Source organism: Pongo abelii, chromosome 20, assembly GCF_028885655.2.
Source record: "Pongo abelii isolate AG06213 chromosome 20, NHGRI_mPonAbe1-v2.0_pri, whole genome shotgun sequence".
NCBI classification, from domain to species: Eukaryota; Metazoa; Chordata; class Mammalia; order Primates; family Hominidae; genus Pongo; species Pongo abelii.
The window spans coordinates 14,378,763-14,399,766 of record NC_072005.2 but is presented as its reverse complement, the minus strand read 5'-3'; the positions used below and the strand labels follow the sequence as shown (position 1 = coordinate 14,399,766).

The following is a 21,004-nucleotide window of genomic DNA, read 5'->3' as shown; positions in this document are numbered from 1 at the left end:
TCACCATGTTGCCCGGGCTGGTCTTGAACTCCTGATGTCAAGTGATCCGCCTGCCTCGGCCTCCCAAAGTGCTGGGATTACAGGCGTGAGACACCATGTCAGTCCTCTAACCCCTTCTGACTGACCCATCACTTGAGCCTTGCTCACTTGCCCTGCTCCGGCCCTCTGGCCCCTGCTCCTGGCTCACTTGCCCTCCTCCCCTTGGCCAGTAGAAGAAGGTCTCAACCCACCGGGCCCCCATGGCCACCACAGTCAGGTCTGGAACTGTGAGGGGGCTGTTGTCATCACCCCCATTTCACATATGAGGAAACTGGGCCCTGAGTCACCCAGCCAGGATCTCAACAAGGTAATTTACATAAGAGAGTTGAAAGTGTAGCCAGGGGCAGTGGCTCGGGGCAGTGGCTCATGCCTGTAATCCCAGCACTTTGGGAGGTAGAGGCGGAAGGATCTCTTGAGGCCATAAGTTTGAGACCAGTCTGGGTAACATAACAAGACCCCATTGCTACAAAAAACTATTTTAAAATTATCTGGATGTGGTGGTGCGTGCTTATAGTCCCAGCTACTTGGGAGGATTGCTTGAGGCCAGGAGTTCAAGGCTGTAGTGAGCTATGAGCATACCACTGCACTCCAGCCTGGGCAACAGAGTAAGACCCTGTCTCTGTAAAAACAGAGAGCGAGGGCCGAGCACGGTGGCTTATGCCTGTAATCCCAGCACTTTGGGAGGCCGAGGTGGGTGGATCACTTGAGGTCAAGAGGTCGAGACCAGCCTGGCCAACACGGTGAAACCCCATTTCTACTAAAAATATTTAAAAATTAGCCAGGTGTGGTGGTGTGCGCCTGTAATCCTAGCTACTCGGGAGGCTGAGGCCTGAGAATCATTTGAACCCTGGAGGCGCAGGTTGCAGTGAGCCCAGATCATGCCACTGCACTCCAGCCTGGGTGACAGAGTGAGACTCCATCTAAAAAAAAAAAAAAAAAAAAAAGAGAAAGAGCAAAAGAGAGATAGAAGTGTGATAAGCTGGAGAATTCCCAGGAAGGAGTGGTTCAGGGGGAGAGAGGGTGGTCAGGGAAGGCTCCCTGGAGGAGGTGACATTTCAGGACAAAAACTTCTCAGACACAGCACCATCAGGGGGAAAGTAAGCCAGGCAGGGGGAGCTCCAGGGACAAAAGTTCTGAGTTGGGAACCAGTGCGGTGTGTTCAAAGCCCATCAAGGGGGTTAGGAGGAAGGCAGGGAGATGAGGGCTGGGAAGTGGGCAGGCCCTAATTCTTATATTACTACAAACCCAGGCAGAGAAGCAACAAGCTGGATGAGCTGCAGATGAGTGATGTCTCCTCGGTGCCCACCAGGATTTCCTCTCCGAGGGTAGCCTTTATTCCCTGCTCACTCTGCCTGGCTCATCGCAGCCTTGGCCCCATTTAACAGGTGAGGAAACTGAGACTCCAGGCAGCATTCCCATGCCTGAAACCATCAGCTCCAGCTTCCCCAGGCCCTGCTACCCTCTAGGTGGCACAGAATTCTAGGGGCCCTTGGCTTACCTGGGAGATTGACTTGGGGTCCTTAAGACCAACCCATGGCCACCTCTTCCAGGAAGTCTTCCTGCCTTGAGCTGGCTGGGAACCTCTCTCCTCTGAATCACGCTCTTGCTTGTGGCAGGCCCGGCAAGTGTGTTCTCTGAGGGGAGACTGGTGGTTTCCGATCCTCCAGACCCCACCCAGCCCATCGTGCCCCTCTTTGCAGGGAAATTAGAAAAAGCAAAAGGGAGGAGGCACTTCTGGAAGGGAAAATATTTTGATTCTCTGAAGGCACAAAAATTGCCTGATTCCCGAACAATTAGGGGTAATTAACCCTTCACAAGGTAGTAATTAAGTCGGTGCCTCTGAAGCCTTAATTACAAGCTCCAAGAGGCTCTGCCCTCTCCCCAATAGCCAGGCAGCCCCCAGAACTGAGGCCAGGCTGTGGAGAGAGGGTGTACCCCTTCTGCACTGGCGGGGAGTCGGGGACAGGGCTCTGCTCCTCTTCTGGGGCTGTGCAAGACCCACAGCCTCTCTCATGGCCACCCCCAGGCAGGGATCCCAAGAGCAATGTTCGTGAAACCAGATCTCCTCCCTGCATAGTCCCTTTTGGGGTTGTCAGGCCACACCGGGAGACTTTGCTCTCGGGGGTATGAAGGCAAAGGGGGCAGGCCAGGCTGGGGTTCGTGTGTGGGGCTGGCAACATTTTTTTTTTTTTTTTTTTTTTGAGGCGGAGTCTCACTCTTTCACCCAGGCTGGAGTGCAGTGGCACAATCTCAGCTCACTGCAACCTCTGCCCCCAAGTTCAAGTGATTCTTCTGCCTCAGCCTCCCGAGTAGCTGGAATTACAGGTGCCTGCCACAACGCCCGGTTAATTTTTGTATTTTTAGTAGAGATGGGGTTTCACCATGTTGGCCAGGCTAGTCTCGAACTCCTGACCTCAAGTAATCCGCCCACCTGGGCCTCCCAAAGTGCTGGGATTACAGGCATGAGCCACCGCGCCTGGCCAAGCACTGGTCTTGGAAGGAACATTGCATGGTTCCTTGTGTCTCCCAGGGAGATGGGCAGGGGGTAAGAAGGGGACTTTGCAAGCAGAGCTGACCACGTGCACCTTAACTGCATAATTGGGGTCAATATGGTCAAAGTCCTGGGAGAGTGGCGGGGTGGGTAGGGGAACAGTGCATGGGCCAGGGCTTCTTTCTGTGGGCGACACCACATCTGTGGGTGGGCGATGAGGAGGGTGCAGCTGATGGTGTTGGAGGGCTTTTAGCTCAGTGTAAGCCTTCTTCTTCTCCCCTCAGGCTTTTAGGAGGTGACTCCTCAGGGGGAGTGAGAGGTCAGATTTGTCTCCAAAATAGGCCTTGACATCGCAGCCCACCTGTTTCTCCATCTCTCGGCTATGGCTACTGTGACCTCCTTTCCCACTGTCCAACACCCGAGCTCCTTTCTGCCGCAGGGCCTTTGCGCTGGCTGCGCCTTCTGGAAATCCTGGCTCCAGACTCGGCATGGCTGGGGCTTTATTCTTCTCAGGCCTCAGGACAAGCGTCACTTCCTCAGAGCCCACTCCACCCACTCTACCCACAGCAGGTGCTTCAGTGACATCCCTGTATATACTTTCTCCTTCAGAACACTACTGCACTTACTGCCATCAGCAATGATCTTGCAGCCCGTTGTCCTCTTCCTCCTCTCTTCTCTCTTCTCTTGGACTGTAAGCTCCAGAAGGACATGGAGGTTTATCTGTTTTGTTTCCATTTTTTTTCTTTTTTTTTGAGATGGAGTCTTGCTCTGTCGCCCAGACTGGAGTGCAGTGACACGATCTCTGCTCACTGCAACCTCCGTCTCCTGGGTTCAAGTAATTCTCCTGCCTCAGCCTCCTGAGTAGCTGGGATTACAGGCGCCCGCCACCACGCCTGGCTAATTTTTGTATTTTTAGTAGAGACGGGGTTTCACCATGTTGGCCAGGCTGGTATCGAACTGCTGACCTCGTGATCCGCACGCCTTGGCCTCCCAAAGTGCTGGAATTACAGGCGTGAGCCACCGTGCCTGGCCGAGGCACCGTACCTGGCCTCTTTTTACTTTTAGAGACAGGGTATTGCTGTGTTTCTCAGACTGGAGTGCAATGGTGCGATCATGACTCACAGCAGCCTCCATCTTCTGGACTCAAGTGATCCTCCCACCTCAGCCTCCTGAGTGGCTGGGGTTACAGGCCTGAGCCAGCCCCATTCTGTCTTCTGTGTACTCTAAACCTAGAGCAATGATCTAGGTTTGCTCCATATACAGAGTAGGTGCTCAATAAATGTTGCATGAATACATGGACGACGAGTTCTAGCTGGGAAATGGCAGCTGGGAAAAGTGGGTTGTGGAGGAGAATTTAAGAGATGAGAGCTGTTTCCGAAACTCCTGGGGGCCCCAGGCCCTCCGGGTTGGGGAGAAACGGGGGCGACCGTCCACTTCCCCGGGAGTCGCACGCACCTCCCCTTGGAGGCCCACAGGTGGCGCTCGCTCCCCGCGCTGCAGTGGCGGGAAGCGGAGGTGGAAAACCCCGAGATTTAGCCGCGTCCCCGGTCTGGCTGCTGGGGTCAGTTCCTGGCCCGGATTTGGACGGCAAGCCCTGGGATCCTGCTTGGGGTCCTACCTCCTGGTAGAGGGGCTTTTTGGTCAAACGAGGGGGATCTGAGAAGAGTGGGGGTGGTGGGCTGCAGGGTCCGGGCAGCTGAGGGCTTCCCTCCGTCTGTCCAGGTATGCTCTGATTCCCCCAGTCCCAAAACTAGTTCAGCAGCTCCATGCCTAGGGGAGGGGGGAACGCACTTGCCATGTTCGTGTTCTGCCTTAACTTTATATAGGTTAGAGCTGGGCGCAGCGCTTGGTGTCAGTGGGTCCTGGGTGCACATTTGTGGAACGGTGAATGGGTGAATCCCCGTTTTACAGATGGGGAAACTGAGGCTCAAGGAGGCGATGCGGCTCACCCAGGTTCATAGAACCAGAAAATGGCAAGGCTGGGATTGGAGACACCAGGCCTGTGTGAGTCCAGAGTCAGCCCATTTTGTTTGTTTGTTTGTTTGAGACATGGTTTTGCTCTGTCACCCAGGCTGGAGTGCAGTGGCAGGATCTTGGCTCAATGCAACCTCTGCCTCCTGGGTTCAAGCCATCTCCTGCCTCGGACTCCCGAGTAGCTGGGATTACAGGCATGCGCCACCACGCCCAGCTAATTTTTTGTATTTTTAGTAGTTTCACCATGTTGACCAGGCTGGTCTCAAACTCCTGACCTCAAGTGATCTGCCCGCCTCAGCTTCCTAAAGTGCTGGGATTACAGGCGTGATGCTTGGCCAAGAGTCAGCCAATGTTTAGAAAACAATGTATGTTTAAAAAACTGTATTTGGCCGGGCGTGGTGGCTCACGCCTATAATCCCAGCACTTTGGGAGGCTGAGGCGGGTGAATTACTGGAGGTCAGGATTTCAAGACCAGCCTGGCCAACATGGCGAAACCCCGTCTCTACTAAAAATACAAAATTAGCTGGGCGTGGTGGCGTGCGCCTGTAATCCGGGTTACTCGGGGGGCTGAGGCAGGAGAATCGTTTGAATCCGGGAGGCAGAGGTTGCAGTGAGCCGAGGTCGTGCCATTGCACTCCAGTCTGGGCAAAAAAAGCGAAACTTTGTCTCAAAAAAACAAACAAACAACAACAACAAGAAAAATTGTATTTTATTTATTGCAGAGACGAGAAGTCTCGCCATGTTGCCCGGGCTGGTCTCCAACTCTTGGGCTCAAGACATCCTCCTGCTTCGGGCTCCCTCAGTGCTGAGATTTCAGGTGAGCACTACCTGGCCCAGCCTAAAAACATTTTTCAATGGATTTTCTAGTTACCCAAAGTGATACAGGATTCCCTCTGGGAAGCTAAAGTCCTTCCTGTCCCTCCTTATCTCAACTCCGAGATGATGGTGGGGAGGGTCTCCTTTCATCCTGCCCTCTTTGCCTTCAAAAGCGTGTCTACACGTGCCTAAGGGGTCTCTGGGTTTCTAGCTGGGTCATAAACTTCTCCTGTCTGGGCTGGGCACAGTGGCTCATGCCAGTAATCCCAGCACTTTGGGAGGACAAGGTGGGAGGATCACTTAAGGTCAGGAGTTCAAGACCAGCCTGGTCAACATGGTGTGACCCTGTCTCTACTAAAAATACAAAAATTAGCTGGGTGTGGTGGCAGATGCCTGTAGCTACTTGGGAGGTTGAGGCATGAGAATCGTTTGAACCCAGGAGGCAGAGGTTGCAGTGAGCTGAGATGGTGCCACTGCACTCCAGCCTGGGCAACAGAGCAAGACTCCATTTCAAAAAACAAAAACACAACAACAAAAAACTTACCCTGTCTGGGCCTCAGTTGCCTCATCTGTAAAATGGTTTTAATGGTCATTGAACCACTTTCCAGGGTGTCTGTGAGTTGCACAAAAAGCTGGTCTGGGCAGGGCCCCACACCTGGGTGGAATTGGGGGTCTCCTCTGGTGGTCTATACATCTTGGTAGGAAAACACACCAGGTGTGGATGATCCTGCTGTTTCCTTAGTTCAAGGGCTTGGTACACAGTGGGTATGTGTGGTCTAATGCTGCCGGTGCACCCACTGTGTGTCTGCATTTGAACAATGTGTGTACACTGAGCTGTTTCCACGTGGGGCCCAGTGGCTTCCCGTAGACCGGGGTTTCTCAACCTCAGCACTCTTGACATTTGGGGCCACATCATTTTTTGCTCTGGGGGACTGTTCTGTGCCTTGTAGGATTTTTTTTTTTTTTTTTTTTTTTTTTTTTTTTTTTTTTTGCAGGGGAGATGAGGTCTTGCTATGTTGCCCAGGCTGGCCTTGGACTCCTGGCCTCAAGTGATCCTCCTGCCTTGACTTCCCAAAGTGCTGGGATCACAGGCCTTAGCCACCTTGCCCAGTCCCTTCTAAGACATTGAGCGTCCCTGAACTGGACCCACTAAATGCCAGGTGTACTCCTGCCCCCATTTTTTTTTTTTTTTTTTTTTTGAGATGGAGTCTCACTCTGTTGCCCAGGCTGGAGTGAGGTGGAATGATCTTGGCTCACTGCAACCTCTGCCTCCCAGGTTCAAGAGATTCCCCCACCTCAGCCTCTCGAGTAGCTGGGATTACAGGCACTCACCACCACACCTGGCTAATTTTTGTATTTTTAGTAGAGATAGGATTTTCCCCATATTGGCCATGCTGGTCTCGAACTCCTCACCTCAAGTGATCCGCCCACTTTGGTCTCCCAAAGTGCTGGGGTTACAAGTGTGAGTCACTGTGTCTGGCCCCCTGCCCCAATTTTACAGCCAGAAATACCTTCAGACATTGCCAAATGTCTCCTGGGTGACAGAGTTACCTTCATTGAGACCCATAGCTGCGTACACTTCTGGGAGGTACACATACAGGTCAGAAACAGACCCTGATAGAGGATTGGAGGGCAAGTGGTTTATTTGGGAAGTGAACACAGGAAACCTGGGGAGGGGAGAAGAGAGATGACAAGGGATATCAAACAGGTTGTCACTACGGAAAACTGGAGCCTGATCCCTCCAGGGGTCTCTGGGAGACTGTGGATTAGGCATCTGCTGGGGAGGGAGCTGGGGTATTTATCTACCAACTCATTCCATTTCTGGCTCAGGGCTACTCCCAGGGATGTTAATTTCCCCCACTCTGTCTCCTGTTCAAGTACACTGAAGTGATCAGGTCCCAGATATGGCCAGAGTCCAGTGGGACATCTCTGTAGTGGTTTCTCTTCCTTTTTGTGCGAGCCCACCCGGGCTTTTGTCTCTTCGGGCTGTGCGAGCCCACCCGGATGTCTGCAGCCGGCTGTGTGTATATTTGGTGTGCCAGTGTGTGTTTATCTGCCATGCATGTGTTTGCGTCTGTATTTATCTGGCACAAGTGTGCTTGTCTTTGTTTTCCCTTCTGCTCCGTCTCCACGAATGTGGGGGAAACTTCTGTTTTTAATCAGGGGCCAGGGAACTGTCTTACTGCCACATTAGCAACTGTGTTATTAATGAGGCCGATCGGAAGTGATTTTTCGTACTTGCCCCAAGGTCTGAGTCAAGGTACCATGCCCAAAGCCCTCCCAGAGGGTAGCCTCAAAGCCCTGCCAGCTTCTTGTATGCCCAAGAGGGAAACTGAGGCACAGTCAGGGAAAGGGAGTTAACACCTATTGGAAACTGATTATCTACAAAGCATTTCACTTGCATAAATGCTTAAGGTATAAGAACTCACTTATACCTACTACATATAAGGAAAGGAATTAATGTTCCCATTTACTGATGAGGAAGCTGAGGCTGGGGTGAGGTCCAGAGCTCTTGTGGAAGCTGATGGCTCTGGGGTCTCCAATACCCATTTCTTTGTTCCTTTCAAATGGCAACCATTCTTGTGTGTTTGTGGTGGGAAGGGGACGGGGCAGGGTATCACTCTGTTGCCCAGGCTGGAGTGCAGTGGCACAATCTCAACTCACTGCAACCTCTGCCTCCCGCCTCATGGGTTCAAGAGATTCTCCTGCCTCAGCCTCCCAAGTAGCTGGGATTAGAGGTGTGCGCCACCATGCCTGGCTAATTTTTGTATTTTTGGTAGACACAGGGTTTCACCACGTTGACCAGGCTGGTCTCTGTCACGCGCGTCCGTGTGAAGAGGGTCCACCAAACAGGATTTGTGTGAGCAATTAAGCTTTTTTTGGGTGCAGGCAGGGCTGAGTCCGAAAAGAGAGTCAGCAAAGGGTGATGGGATTATCATTAGTTCTTATAGGTTTGGGATAGGTGGTGGAGTTAGGTGCAATTTTTTTTTTTTTTTTTTTTTCTGAGACAGAGTCTTGCTCTGTCGCCCAGGCTGGAGTGCAGTGGCACGATCTCGGCTCACTGCAAGCTCCACCTCCCAGGTTCACGCCATTCTCCTGGCTCAGCCTCCCGAGTAGCTGGGACTACAGGCGCCCACCACCACGCCTGGTTAATTTTTTGTATTTTTAGTAGAGACGGGGTTTCACCATGTTAGCCAGGATGGTCTCGATCTCCTGACCTCATGATCCGCCCGCCTCGGCCTCCCAAAGTGCTGGGATTACAGGCGTGAGCCACCGCGCCCGGCCAGAGCAATTTTTTTGCAGGCAAGGGGTGGATCGTACAAAGTACCTTCTCAAGATGGGCAGGGAGAATATTACAATCTACCTTCTCAAGGGTGGGGAGGGTGTATCCTACAAAGTACATTCATAAGGGCGGGGGAATATCACAAAGTACATTATCTCAAGGGCGAGGAGGGTATATTGTCACAAAGTCAATTTAGCAGTTATGGTTGGGCAGGAACAAATCACAATGGTGGAATGTCATCAGTTAAGGCAGGAGCTGGCTATTTTCACTTCTTTTGTGGATCTTCAATTGCTTCAGGCCATCTGGATGTATACACGCAGGTCACAGGGGATATGATGGCTTAGCTTGGCTCAGAGGCCTGACAGTCTCAAACTCCTGACCTCAAGTTATCCACCTGCCTTGGCCTCCCAAAGTGCTGGGATTACAGGCATGAACCACCATGCCTGGCCTCAAATGGCAACCATTCTTAAAGCTCTCCATGACTGTTGGTGCTCAGCAGTGCCTCAGTTTCCCCTTCTGGTCACCATGAGTCCTTCCCAGCAAACCAGCCGTCAGCAAACCAGCCCTCGGGTGTCTGAAGAATCCCTGCTGCTTGGCAGGGTGCCAGGGTTCTTGTACTTTCCTCCTGTGGATGCTGCAGGCCCAGGGGCCTGGCTGGCTCTGTGAACACAGATATTAATTAGCATTCATTAATAACCCCCTGTGTGGTGAGAGCGGCTCTGGTGGATCCTCGGGCTCTGAAATACCTAGAAGCTGACTGGGGTCCCCAGAGCGTGGCAGTTGCTGCCTGGACCAAGAGCATGGCCTATGGGCAGTGCCACCTGAAACGTCTTTTTTCATTTTTTTGAGATGCGGTCTCGCCATGTTGCCCAGGCCGGTCTCGAACTCCTGACCTTGTGATCTGCCTGCCTCAGCTTCTCAAAGTGCTGGGATTACAGGTGTGAGCCACCACGCCCGGCCTGCCTGGAAGGTCTTAACCAGTCAGGGCTTCTCCCTGGCCCAGTCCTGGGGGACTAGGCTGCAGTCCCTGTTTCTTCCTATGGCTATGGAACATTTGTGCTGAAAGAGACCCTCACTCCAACGCCCAGGAGATGGAGCCCGTGGTCCCCCAGAGGGTCCCATGGTCAGCTACCGAGGCTGAAGTCCCTGCTCTGGCACCCACCTGACCTCAGGCAAGTTGCTTACCCATTCCTTGCCTCCGTTTCCTGATCTATAACATGAAGGTATTTTCTGCCTTGCAAGGTTGTTGGAATACATAAATGACCATGTGCATTTCAGGTCATATACACGTAAGGGCTCAACAGCCACTGAGACCAGCTCTGCCTCTTACCAGCGGTGTGATCTGCTCACAGGGAATCCATGTACCTGGGTATCAGTTTTCTGTCTGTAAAATGGGGCTATCGACCAGGCGCGGTGGTTCACACCTGTAATCCCAGCACTTTGGGAGGCCAAGGCCGGCAGATCACCAGAGGTCAGGAGTTGGAGACCAGCCTGGCCGCCAACATGGCGAAACCCTGTCTCTACTAAAAATACAAAAATTACCCGGGCATGGTGGCACTTGCCTGTAGTCCCAGCTACTCAGGAGGCTGAGGCAGGAGAATCACTTGAACCCGGGAGGCAGAAGTTGCAGTGAGCCGAGATCGCGCCATTTCACTCCAGCCGGGTGACAGAGCAAGACTGTGTCTCGGAAAAAAAAAAAAAAAAAAAAAAGATATGTTGATTCAGGTGCGGTGGCTCATGCCTGTTCCCAGACTATAATTTGAATTTTGAGAGGCTGAGGCAGGAGGATTGCTTGAGTCCAGGAATTTGAGGTTGGTCTCGGCAACATAGCAAGACCCTATCTCTATTAAAAACAAACAAACAACAAAAAACAGAAGGCTGAGTGTAGTGGCTCATGCCTATAATCCCAGCATTTTGGGAGGCTGAGGCGGGTGGATTGCTTGAGGTCAGGAGTTTGAGACCAGCCTAGGCAACATGGTGAAACCCCGTCTCTACCAAAAATACAAAAATTAGCCGAGTATGGTGGATGCAGGAGGCTGAGGCACAAGAATTACTTGAACCCAGGAGGCAGAGGTTGCAGTGAGTGATCATGTCACTGCACTCCAGCCTGGGCGACAGAGCAAGACTGTCTCAAAAAAAAATATGAAGTCCTAACCCCCGGTTCTCCTGAATGAATTATTTAGAAACAGGGTCTTTGCAGATGTAATCAGTTAAGTTAATGTGAGGTCACATTGGATTAGGGTGGGCTCTAAATCCAATACGGCTGGTGTCTTTATTTATTTATTTAATTAATTTATTTATTTTTTAGACAGGGTCTTGCCCTGTTGCCCAGGCTGGAGTGCAGTGGTGCAATCATAGCTCACTGCAGCCTCAACATCCAGGGCTCAGGGGATCCTCCCACCTCAGTCTCCCAAGTAGCTAAGACTACAGGTGAGCACCACCATGCTTGGCTAATTTTGTATATTGTTTTGTAGAGACGGGGTTTTGCTATGTTGCCCAGGCTGGTCTTGAACCCCTGGGCTCAAGCGATCCTCCTACTTTGGCCTCCCAAAGTGCTGGGATTACATGCGTGAACTACTGTACCTGGCTGCACTTCACTTTTTTTTTTTTTTTGAGACGGAGTCTCACACTGTCACCCAGGCTGGAGTGCAGTGGTGCAATCTTGGCTCACTGCAACCTCCGCCTCCCAGGTTCAAGCGATTCTCCTGTCTCAGCCTCCTGAGTAGCTGGGACTACAAGCGCATACCACTGAGCCCAGCTAATTTTTATATTTTTAGTAGAGACGGGGTTTTGCCATGTTGGCCAGGCTGGCCTCAAACTCCTGACCTCAAGTGATCCATCTGCCTCAGCCTCCCAGAGTGCTGGGATTACAGACATGAGCCATTGCACTTGGCCTGCACTTCACGTTTTAATGCACTCTGCCAAGCTGCTCCCCAAAAGTGCTGTGCACGTTACACTCCCTTCCAAATGGAACCTTTCTAAGAATTTATTTCACATATAGGTCATAGCTGCCCAGCGATGCTGCATTCTGGTCATAATAGTGGTTTTGTCCAGAGTGAGAGAGGTGCGGAGGCTTTCTTTATTTTGTTTTATTTTATTTTTTAAAAGATGGGGTCTCTCTCTGTCACTCAGGCTGGAGAGCAGTGGTGCGATCATAGCTCACTGCAGCCTCAAACTCCTGGGCTCAAGTGATCCTCCCATCTCAGCCTCCCAAATAGCTGGGCCTATAGGCATGCACTACCATGCTCAGCTAATTCTTTTGTTGTTGTTGTTGTTGTTGTTGTTGAGACGGAGCCTCACTCTGTCGCCCAGGCTGGAGTGCAGTGGCACAATCTCGGCTCACTGCAAGCTCCACCTCCCAGGTTTGTGCCATTCTCCTGCCTCGGCCTCCCAAGTAGCTGGGACTACAGGCGCCTGCCACCGTGCCCTGCTAATTTTGTTTTGTATTTTTAGTAGAGACGGGGTTTCACCATGTTAGCCAGGATGGTCTCAATCTCCTGACTTTGTGATCCACCCACCTCGGCCTCCCAAAGTGCTGGGATTACAGGCGTGAGCCACCATGCCCGGCCAATTTTTTTTTAGGGGTGGGACCTCACTATGATACCCAGGCTGGTCTTTTTTTTTTTTTTTTTTTTTTTTGACGTGGAGTCTCGCTTTGTTGCCCAGACTGGAGTGCAGTGACATGATCTCGGCTCACTGCAGCCTCTGCTTCCTGGATTCAACTGATTCTCGTGCCTCAGCTTCTCAACTAGCTGGAACTACAGGCATGAGCCACCATGCCCAGCTAACTTTTGTGTTTTTAGTAGAGATGAGGTTTCACCATGTTGGCCAGGCCGGTCTTGAACTCCTGGCCTCAAATGATCCTCCTGCCTCTGCCTCGCAAAGCACTGGATTACGGGCATGAGCCACCGTGCCTGGCCTTGCAGAGGCTTTCTTAACCTGTTCCTTGGGTGTTGAGTCCCTCTCTGAGATGTGGTTTGCCTGAACTCCAAAGGGGCTGGGAGATCTAGGATATGGTTGATCTGAGAGATGATCTCAGTAAGCATGGGTAGGGGAAAAGGGGAGTGAGGAAGGGAAGGGCAGGTAGCCAATGAAGGGTGTTTATGAGCCAGTTTCCACTGTGGGCAACTCAATTATGCTGGAGAATGCTGAAACCAAATAGAACACACTCTTCAGAGGGTGCCCACCTAGGGGCGAGGGAGCTGGGATATTTATCCACCAACTCCCATCAGCCATTGCTCAAGGTATGCTCCAGGAGAGTGTTTGTTCTCCATACTTTCCACCCACTCAGCAGCCAGACCACTTCTCAGGAGCTGGTTCTTAGAAGCTGTGGGGTCAGCGTGCCCAGGAGTGCGTGCGGGACGTGACTGGGTGTTGACATTCTGGGGAGGGGGAGACAGAGGATAAAAAGAACAAATAAAGCATAGAGCATGTTCAAAGGGGGCTGGGCGCAGTGGCTCACACCTGTAGTCCCAGAACTTTGGGAGGCCAAGGCAGGCGGATCTCTTGGGATCAGGAGTTTGAGACCAGCCTGGCCAACCTGGTGAAACCCCCTCTCTACTAAAAAAAATACAAAAATTAGCCAGGTGGTGGTGCGTGCCTGTAATCCCAGCTACTCAGGAGGCTGAGGTGGGAGAATCGGTTGAACCCGGGAGGCGGAGGTTGCAGTGAGCCGAGATCGCGCACCCGCACCCCAGCCTGGGCGACAGAGTAAGACTCTGTCTCAACAAAACAAAACAAAACAAAAACAAAAAGGGGTCAGTGTTGGGGAAAAAAAGAAAATTAGACCAGCCCAAGATAAGGCGAAGAGGCTGTGGGGGAAGGTTCTTAGCATCCAACTTGGCACCCAGTAGGCAACAATAAATGTTCTGTTGCTTCTCTCTGATCCATGGGGTGAAGGAGAGAGAGAGAGAGAATGCCCTGGTGTAGTGGGAGCCTGGGCAGGGGAGGAGGAACGTGGGGAGGGAGCCAGTGTTAATGATGCTGAAAAGTAATCGGCCCTTCTCTCTGGGAGGCGGTGAAACTCTAATTAGAATGAAAATGTAGTTTAATGAGGATGAAAACGGTAATTGTGCCAGGCAGCGCAGTTCAGAAGTGTCGCTTTCCCTTGGGGCACCTTGCCGGCCTCTGAGGCTCTGGGCATGGGTGAGAAGGACTCAGAACTGGGAAGGCAGGGGATTGTCAGTGCCTCAGTTTCCCCCCAAAGGGTCCTCCCGCTGGCATGGGGTAAAGAGCCTGTGTAGAGCCCCACGTGCCCCTGGGGCTGGTTCCAGGTACCCAGAGCAACATTTTTCCATCCCACACTTTATTCCTATTAATAATACAACCATCCGTGGAACCATATCAGTGATGCCATTTATTGAGTGCCTACTATGTGCCAGGTACCATTCTAACCCCTTCACAGATGCTAACTGAGGTAATCCTTAAAATTACCCTCATTTTACAGATGGGAACACTGAGGCACAGATAAACCATAGACCCTGGTAGGGATATTTTAAAGAGTGGGTGAGGGCCGGGCGTGGTGGCTCATACCTGGAATCCCAGCACTTTGGGAGGCCGAAGCAGGTGGATCACTTGAAGTCAGGAGTTCGAGACCAGCCTGAAAAACATGGCAAAACCCCATCTCTACCAAAAATACAAACATTAGCCGGATGTAGTGGTGCATGCTTGTAGTCCCAGCTACTTGGGAGGCTGAGGCAGGAGAATAGCTTGAACTCGGGAGGCGGAGGTTGCAGTGAGCCGAGACTTTGCCACTGCACTCCAGCCTGGATGACAGAGAAGGACTCCATCTCAAAAAAAAAAAAAAAAAAAAAAAAATAGTGGGTGAGGAGAAAGGTGGAATACGGTAGCCAGGTGCCTCCTTCTTTCTTTTTTTATTTTATTTTCTTTCTTTCTTTTTTTTTTTGAGACGGTCTTGCTCTGTTGCCCAGGCTGGAGTGAAGTAGTGTGATCTTGGCTCACTGCAACCTTCGCCTGCTGAGTTCAAGCGATTCTCGTGCCTCAGCCTCTTGAGTAGCTGGTATTACAGGCATACACGACCACACCCGGCTGATTTTTGTGTTTTTAGTAGAGATGGGGTTTTGCCATGTTGATCAGGCTGGTCTTGAACTCCTGGCCTCAAGTGATTTGCCTGCCTCGGCCTCCTAAAGTGCTGGGATTACAGGAGTGAGTCATTGCGCCCGGCCATCCTTCTTTCTTTAACCAGGTGGGTGCTGGGGGCATGAAGGAATTGCCAGCCATTGAGGCCAGGGGATCTTCTCCCTCCTCCTCCCCCTGGCCCAGGTTCCTCACTATTTCGGTTCTTCACTTCTCTTTAATGCTCTAATCACGCCTCTCTCTTTAATGCTCTAATCATGCCTCTCTCTTTAATGCTCTAATCACGCCTCTCCACTCAAAGGTGGGCGTGGCTAGACAATTGGTGGGCATAGCTAGATGAGAGGGCGTGGTTTATGTACAATGTACATGGTTTGATACACAGTGGGCGTGGCTAGAAGCGCATTCTGCGTGGCACAATTTACCAACCCATCTTAACTTGGAGGAATTAGAAACTGGAGCCATAGCAGTGAACTACAGAACCCAGACACAAAGCTGTGGCTTCTGGCTCCAGGGCCTGAGCTTTCTTGCCATGGAAAGCTGAAGGATTCTTCAAGTGTTCTGGGTAAGACTGAGGTTCATAAGACCTCAAAGTCTCTGCTTTTGTTTCTGGAGGAACCACCAATAAAATACAACCTGCAGTGAGGCCTAGACAGAAGAGAAATGTTCATTGACGCCAGTTGGGCAATAAAAGGAGATCTAGTTGGACTTTCAAAGGAGTCTCAGATCAGAGGACATGGCCAGCCTGGGCAACATAGTGAGACCCCATCCCTACAAAAATAATTTTTAAAAATTTATCTGGGCATGGTGGCACGCACCTGTAGTCCCAGCTACTCAGGAGGCTGAGGCAGGAGGATGGCTTGAGCCCAGGAGGTTAAGGCTGCAGTGATTGTGGTGAGCTATGATGGTGCCACTGCATTCCAGCCTGGGCAACAGAGTGAGGCTCTATCTCAAGAAAAAAAAGGAAAAAAAAAGATCGGGGAGATTAGATTGTTTGCCACGTATATGGCAGACAAATCATTAAGAGCCTTAATATACAAAAAGCACATATGAATCAATAAGAAAAAAAGAAAAGACAAACATCCCAAATGTGAAATTGGCACAGGGCTTGAATAGGGGGTTCATAAAGGAGTGAGATAGCTTAACAAACCTCTGTAAAGATGCTCAATCTGACCGTTCAGCTAAAGAATCACTTTTCCTTGTCAAGCTTATGAGTGTGTGTGAAGTTTTGGGAATGCACACTTGAGCACAGTCATGGGAGTTTAAATTGACACAACTTTCTTTTTTTTTTATTTTTTGAGACAGGGTCTAACTACGTCACCTATGCAGGAGTGCAGTAGCACAATCACGGCTCACTGCAGCCTCAACCTCCTAGGCTTAAGGAATCCTCACACCTCAGCCTGCCAAATAGCTGACTACAGGTACACGTCACCACACCCAGCTAATTTTTTAAAAACTTTTTGTAAGATGGGGTCTCACAACTTGCCCAGGCTGGTCTCAAACTCCTGATCTCAAGTGATCCTCCCTCCTCGGCCTCCCAAAGTGTTAGGATTACAGATGTGAGCCACCGCGCCTGGCCACGATACAGCTTTCTTGGGACGGTGTTCTAGATATTAGTATTAAACCTTTAAGTATGTGGATTCTCTGACCCAGCAAATCCACCTCTAGGAATTTATGTCAGGGAGATAATCAGTCAAATAGGCAGAGAACTATAAAGAATAGGCTGGGCACGGTGGCTCACGCCTATAATCCCAGCACTTTGGGAGGCTAAGGCGGGTGGATCACCTGAGGTCAGGAGTTCGAGACCAGCCTGGCCAACATGGTGAAACCCCATCTCTACTAAATATACAAAAATTAGCCGGCATGGTGGCGGGTGCCTGTAATCCTAGCTACTCGGGAGGCTGAGGCAGGAGAATCACTTGAACCTGGGAGGCAGAGGTTGCAGTGAGCGGATGTTGTACCATTGCACTCCAGCCTGGGGCACAAGAGCGAGACTTCGTCTCAAAAAAAGAAAAGGAAAGAATAGCTAACACTGGGTGATTAAGAGCTCTGGAATCAGACAGCCAGAGTTCGAATTCTGGCTTCACCACCTTCAAGCTGTGTGACCTAAGTCATATGGTTTATTATTATGGTTCCCAGATTTTCTCATCGGTAAAATGGGCCTCTCATGAGGACTCCATGAGGCAAAGTGTGTGAAATGCTTAGCCTTCTGCCAGGCACATAGAGGGTGCTTGCTGTTATCATCATTAAGAAAAGCTTTAAAAGAGGCTGGAAACAATGGAGGTACCTGGGCTCTGGGGATTGGCTACATGCATAGTAGAAAATGAAAGTGGGCTGGGCATGGTGGCTCATGCCTGTAATCCCAGCACTTTCGGAGGCCCAGGTGGGAGGATCGCCTGAGCCCAGGAGTTCAAGACCAGCCTGGGCAACATAGCCAGATCCCAACTCTACAAAAACTAAAAAATTAGCCAGGCATGGTGGCACATGTCTGTACTCCCAGCTACTTGGGAGGCTGAGGGGGGAGGATTGCTTGAGCCCAAGGAGGTGGAGGCTGCAGTGAGCCACATATTGCACCACTGCACTCCAACCTGGGTGACGGAATGAGACCCCATCTCAACAAAGAAAAGGAAATTAAAAGCTGGGTGCGGTGGCTGACACCTGTAATCTCAGCACTTTGGGAGGCTGAAGTGGGCAGATCACTTGAGGTCATGAGTTCGAGACCAGCCTGGCCAACATGGTGAAACCCTGTCTCTACTAAAAATACAAAAATTAGCTGGGTGTGTTGGTAGGTGCCTGTAATCCCAGCTACTTGGGAGGCTGAGGCAGGAGAATCGCTTGAACCCAGGAGGTGAAAGTTACAGTGAGCCGAGATCTCGCCACTGCACTCCAGCCTGGGTGATAAGGTGGCTCAGTCTCAAAAAAAAAAAAGAAAAGAAAATTCAAGTGCTAAAACTTATATTCATTGACACAGCGTGACCTCTGTGATATATTAATTAAAAAAAAAAAGAAAACCAATTTCAAACATCATATATAACCACATCTTTCAAGCACTTTGATCGTGAATCAAAGAATTAATTTTTTACATTGCAACATAGGCCTTCTACCCAGGTTTGGAACTAAAACAAAAGTTTCAGGAAGTCATAGTCATATTTCTACTGTGCAGTGGGTTCTGATATTTTCTAGTCTCTTTTGTTCCATTTTAAAAGGCTGGTCGTTTTCGCAATTACAGTATTTTTGTCTTTAAGGTTCTGGTTAATGTAACCCAGACTCCCAGTAAAAAGGGTGTCTAGATAGTGACCAAGGAAAGGATGAAGGAAGACAGGGAAAGTGGTATTTCCAATCCACTAGGCTTGATTTTTTTTTTTTTTTTTTTTTTTTGGAGACAGAGTTTCGCTTTTGTAGCCCAGGCTGGAGTGCAATGGCATGATCTTGGCTCACTGCAAGCTCCGCCTCCTGGGTTCAAGTGATTCTCCTGCCTCGGCCTCCCAAGTAGCTGGGATTACAGGCATGCACTACCACGCCTGGCTAATTTTTTTCTATTTTTAGTAGAGACGGGATTTCACTATGTCAGTCAGGCTGGTCTCGAACTCCTGACCTCAGGTGATTCAGCGGTCTCAGCCTCCCAAAGTGCTGGGATTACAGGTGTGAGCCACCGGGCCCAGCCTTCTAGCTTGATTTTATTTCCATTAGCGATTGTAGTGTATATGTGTGCATCTGTCATCCCAGCACTTTAGGAGGCCAAGGCAGGCGGATCACATGAACCCAGGAATTTGAGACCAGCTTGGGCAACATGGTGAAACCCCATCTCTACAAAAAATACAAAAATTAGCCAGGTGCAGTGGCATGCATCTGTAGTCCCAGCTACTGGGGAGGCTGAGGTGGGAGGATCACTTGACCCCAGAAGGTAGAGGCTGCAGTGAACCGTGATCAGGTGCCACTGCACTCCAGCCTGGGCAACAAAGAGAGACCCTGTCTCAAAAAAAAAAAAAAAAAGTGTATATATCTGAACTCGTGTGTATGTGTGTGTGTGTGTATGTGTGTGTGTGTGTGTTTTCGAGATGGAGTCTTGCTCTTTACCTCAGGCTGGAGTGCAGTGGCGAGATCTCGGTCACTGCAACCTCTGCCTCCCAGGTTCCAGCGATTCTCCTTCCTCAGCCTCCTGAGTAGGTGGGACTATAGGCGCACCACCAAGCCCAGCTAATTTTTTTTTTTTTAAGTAGAGATGGTGTTTCGCCATGTTGGCCAGGGTGGTCTCGAACTCCTGACCTCAGGTGATCCACCAGCCTCCGCCTCTTAAAGTGTTGGGATTATAGGCATGAGCCACCGTGCCCAGCCAATGCGTGTGTCTTTGCATATTGTGTGTATGACCAGGCTGAGACATGTGAGGTGTTTGCTTCAGATTGGCTTTGGGTATATAATTGTTTTTCTTTCTTTCTTTCTTTCTTTTTTTTTTTTTTGTAGAGACAAGGTCTCACTTTGCCACCTAGGCTGGTCTCGAACTCCTTGCTTCAAGCAATCCTCCCACCTCGGCCTCCTGAAGTGCTGGGATGACAGGTGTGAGCCACCATGCTCAGGCCTTGGGTGCATAATTTAAGAGGGTATCAAAAAACTTAGCCATGGAGATAAATATATAATTTAATGCAATATATTTTTAAAAATTAAGCCTGGGTGCAGTGGTTCACACCTGTAATCCTAGTTCTTTGGGGGACCAAGGCAGGTGGGTCACCTGAGGTCAGGAGTTTGAGACCAGGCTGACCAACGTGGTAAAACCCTGTCTCTACTAAAAATACAAAAATTAGCCAGGCATGGTGGCCTGCGCCTGTAATTCCAGCTACTAGGGAGGTTGAGGCATGAGAATCGCTTGAACCCAGGAGGCAGAGGTTGCAGTGAGCCGAGATCGTGCCACTGCACTCCAGCCTGGGTGACAGAGGGAGACCCTGTCTCAGGAAACGAAAAAAAAAAAAAAAAAGAATGAATCACTCTTTTGCAGCAACATGGATAGAGCTGAAGGCCATTATCTTAAGTGAAACTAACCAGACACAGAAAGTCAAACACTGCATGTTCTCACTCCTAAGTGGGTGCTGAAATCTAAGCACACATGGACATAGAGAATGAAAAGATGAACAATAGAGACTCAGAAGGGTGAGGGGGTGGATGATGAGAAATTTCTTTTTTTTTTTTTCCAAGACAGAGTCTTGCTCTGTCACCCAGGCTGGAGTGCAGTGGCGTGATCTAAGCTCATTGCAACCTCCACCTCCCAGGTTCAAGCAATTCTCCTGCCTCAGCCTCCAGAGTGGCTGGGATTACAGGCTCCAGCCACCACACCCGGCTAATTTTATGTGTGTGTGTGTGTTTAGTAGAGACGGTGTTTCACCATGTTGGCCGGGCTGGTCACGAACTCCTGACCTCGTGATCTCCCTGCTTTGGCCTCCCAAAGTGCTGGGGTTACAGGTGTGAGTCACCACACCCAGCCAATTTTTTTTTTTTTTTTTTTTGGAGACGGAGTCTCGCTCTGTCGCCCAGGTTGGACTGCAGTGGCGCGATCTCAGCTCACTGCAAGCTCCGCCTCCTGGGTTCACGCCATTCTCCTGCCTCAGCCTCCCGAGTAGCTGGGACTACAGGCGCCCGCCACCACGCACGGCTAATTTTTTGTATTTTTAGTAGAGACGGGGTTTCACCGTGTTAGCCAGGATGGTCTCAATCTCCTGACCTTGTGATCCGCCCTTCTGGGCCTCCCAAAGTGCTGGGATTACAGGCGTGAGCCAACACGCCCAGGCTTTTTCTTTTTTTTTTTTTTTTTAAATATAGTGATGGGGTCTTACCATGTTGTCCAGGCTGTTCTCAAGCTCCTGGGCTCAAGCGATCCTCCTGTCTTGCCCTCCCAAAGTGCTGGGATTACAGGCCTGAGCCACTGCGCCTGGCCGTGGTAACTCTTGAATGGGGGAAGAGTGGGCACAGACAGGCCCCACGATGGTCCAGCCTCCAAAGCGCAGCCGCCTGGGTCTTCCCCTCCAGCCTCCGGGACACGGGGAATCTCAATGGCTGAAACTTCTGGGGATAGAGGAGGAGCGGCAACCGGGGAGGGTGAGCCGAGCCCGGCGTGCGGCTGTGGAGGAGGCTCCGCCCGGCTCGGGTCCCCTCCCGGGGGCTGGGCTGGCGGGAAGGGCCCGGGCTGCCGGGCAGGCAGAAACGGAGCCTGGGAGTCTGCTATCGACCGCCTGGGCCGTGGTAGGGAAGCTTTTAGATCTGCCCGCTCGTCCCGAAGGGGGGCAAGGGCGAGGCTCCCCCTCCCCTTAAGAGGGGAGGCC

At 50.8% G+C, this 21,004-nt stretch overlaps 1 long non-coding RNA gene across 6 annotated transcripts in view; it reads left to right on the top strand.

The window, feature by feature from the left end:
• Positions 1–21,004, top strand: part of LOC112130229 (uncharacterized) — a 103,807-nt gene that overhangs the window by 8,593 nt on the left and 74,210 nt on the right. For 4 of the 6 annotated variants that reach the window (XR_010138422.1, XR_008516177.2, XR_010138421.1 and 1 more), the window contains exons 2-3: positions 1,289–1,424; positions 5,227–5,321. This is a non-coding gene — a long non-coding RNA (uncharacterized LOC112130229). Of the gene's footprint in view, positions 1–1,288; positions 1,425–3,312; positions 4,535–5,226; positions 5,322–21,004 lie in introns of those variants that run through there. The other 2 variants (XR_008516175.2, XR_010138423.1) reach the window with 2 other exon arrangements.